General features: G+C 32.3%; 1 pseudogene; it reads right to left on the minus strand.

Moving 5' to 3' along the window:
- Nucleotides 1-353: 353 nt before the first annotated feature.
- On the minus strand, nt 354-2,150 carry LOC149561442 (large ribosomal subunit protein uL30y-like; annotated as a pseudogene).
- Between the last annotated feature and the right edge of the window lie 1,186 nt (nt 2,151-3,336).

Below are 3,336 nucleotides of genomic sequence, written 5' to 3' on the forward strand. Positions count from 1 at the left end.
CAATATTTCTAGGTAAGAGAGATTTCCAATATATAAAGGGATGATACCAAAAATGGTATTGGAGTTGAGAGAAAGGAAATGAAGATTTGTAAGAAGACCCAATTATAAAGGAATTATTTCAGTCAATTGATTGTCAACTAGTAACATTTATTGTTTTCACAAGAAGTCAAATTCATTCGAATGGAGACCTATAATAGATTGGTGTAAAGATTAAAAAAACCTTAAAGCTTTGAAGTCTCCCCATTTCTAACACAACTGAACCTAGAAAACTATTTTTGTTCAAAGATAAAGTTGTGTGAGGAATGAGAGATTACCAATTAAAGGGGAAATGGAATTCTCTAATTGCATATCTTTTAGCTCAAGCAATTGTACCCTATTGCTTGTTGGATATAGGTAACACCAATCCAATTGCAGAAGTGAACATTAGGTAACACTAGTCCAATTTCAAAATTCAGATTTGAATGTTTTTGCATTTTTTTCAAAATTGAAAAAAATGGAATTAGAATACTAGACTTCGAATTTTGTCTCAAAACTAGGTTTTTTGACTTCCTACAAGCAAGTAGGAAATGAAAATCAAAACTTGGCAATGTAATATCTTTTGAAGTGTGTTGTGCAATGTTGGGATGCTTGACCAGTCTAATCTTAATGTATGACTTTTTACAATTTCCAGCATCACCACCTTCAATGTAGTGGTTGTGTTTGTTCTCCAATCCACTAGATGGAGCCCTAAGTCTAAATGGCCACAAAAAGATGTCTTATTTTGTGAAGTTGGGGCCAATAGTAACAATCTCATGGATAAGATCTTCAATACAGATTATGCCAAATTTACCTAAAACCTATTCACAAGAAACAAGGTAGAAATAATAAACACTAGGAAAGCATACTGACTAACACAAAAAGACATCATGAGCACAAGTACCTTTTCAATGATAGAGTTGTCAGCTAAAGGAATCCGCTTCTTATCAACCTTTCCATAACCTCTCTTGTTAATCAACTCTCTTATGCTTTTTAAATTTGGATATCTAGAAAGAATTAAACAAGAGAATTAAATAATAGTAGACACGAGAATCTATGAAATAAGAAAAAATTGATGTACATAATACTTATAACTAACCAAGAACATACCCAAAGGTCACATATGGCTCAACCCAATGCAACATGTTCATTGTTGCTTTGTTCACTTTTAGAAACACGCCATTGAAGATCTGAAATGAAGTGCCATGTAGCAAGTCAATATCACTCAAATATTGTATATATGCCCAAAAGTGATCAGTAACCACTATTTTAGAAACAAAAAGTGCAAAAGACATAGGTCAAGCTGAAAAAGGATCAACCTACCTCAAACACAAAAGTCACAAAATTGTTCTTTTCTTTGGATGTATATCATTGATACTAAATAAGAAAAATAAGAAACTCAACAAATGAAAAAAACTAATTAAAAATTTACATTAGAATTTGGGGAAGACTAATAATTCTATGTTCCTCTTTATTTAAAATATAAGAGATGTAAATATATTATAATAAAATCTGGAATTAAAAAAAATTTTCTTTTTTATGAAAAATAAACTAGAGAGATAATAGTCTACCAAATCTATCACTATATAAAGACCAAGAAAGTACAAGGTATATAAATACTATATACTAGCTTCTTACCCATGGATATGAATAATGAGTAATGGCTTAGCTTTTGGTTCAACATAAAAGCCTCCTTTCACTTTTGCCTCTCTCTTCAATCTAATAACCCCCCCTTCCTAATTTTGTCACAAAGTACACAAGAAAATTACTAAGGTACATTCCTCAAACCTAGATGGCATGATGACACATCAATAAAAAACCTAGCAATTTATTAAAGGATCCACATAGTCCTTGGTGACTCATAGATTGATATAAAACTTGCCAAAAAGAAACTAAGGTACACACATAACACTAGATGGAATGGTGACACATCACTCACAAATCAAGCAATTTATTACCTGCTCTGTATACTCCTTTGAATATTCCTTAGGCTTCTTAAATATCAATTTGTAATTTGTAGCATTTTTTACTTTTTCAACTTCAAATTGCCGCTTCTTGTCATTCTGCCATTCTTCATTTCTTTTCCTCTTCTTGAGAACTAACTTAGGCACAAGATTTGCCTCCTCTGAACTCATATATGAAATGACATAAAACATTGAATTATTTGGAAAAATTAAACATTAAACAAGAAAATGAAAAATTAGGCATTACAAGCAACATTTAAAAATAAATAAATCAACTACCTGTCATAATTGCAACAACATGTTCTAATGGCTAGCCATCACTTGCACAACAAAGATTTTACAACACTGTAGCAATTACAACGACTCATTCTAATGGATCGACATCGCTTCTACAACATAGATGTCGCATGGAAGTCACAATTGCAATGACTAACTCAAAGCTTAAGACATCATAATTATGATGACCTATTATCATAATTGAGACAACATCAACATGAACTCTTGCCTCTTCTTCCAAGTTACAACAATTTTTTCCATCGCAATTACGATGGATGCCTTTATTGTCACAATTTGTGACAACAAAAGTTTGATGCATGTTCGATGGGAGCCAATTAGTGGTTCTGTTCCTTGGGCGATGGGTGGTCATCGCAATTCGGGCCCAAATGTAGTAGTGATGTAATGGCACTAACTATACCCCATGTTGAGGAAGATCATAATCACACAGCCTATATATGACTTATTCTCTCTTATATTATCCAGAATCTTTTCTAGATTCCCTATCATGCCCAAGACTTCAGGGCAAAAACACCACTAATTTTTTTGAAAATTTTTGTGAACTATTTGCTAATGAAACATATATGGAACTGTACACATTTACAATTTGGGTTATCACAAGGTTAGGAGTTCATAATACATAACCGCTACATTGTATAAAGTTGCACAAACTTTTAATCCCCTAGCCAAAACGATCCATACTAAGTTGGTGGAAGGTTCATCTCTACATGGCATTGAAAATTAGGGGAGTATTTTATTGACGTAATATCATAATGAGATGGAAAGAAAAACAACTTCTTTATGCTCCCAATGATAACTTATACCTTAGGATTTACTAGTTGACTAGTCATGGCTTACAACTCAGTGTCGACTTAAACTCTACAACAATGGTAGGGTTATGATAAAAGGGTACACTTATTGAAGATGCAAATGTATATATGTTATGCACTAGAGTCATAGTTAGATCATCAGACACTTGATTGTTTATTTGAGTTATGATAATTGAACTGGAGAATTATGGTACATAAATCAGATAAAGAATTATTCTTCCCATGATTCACTATTTTATTGATCAAGTACTAAC

The sequence above is a fragment of the Cupressus sempervirens genome, chromosome 4, assembly GCF_028749045.1.
Source record: "Cupressus sempervirens isolate cs-2001-9-10 chromosome 4, ASM2874904v1, whole genome shotgun sequence".
NCBI lineage: Eukaryota > Viridiplantae > Streptophyta > Pinopsida > Cupressales > Cupressaceae > Cupressus > Cupressus sempervirens.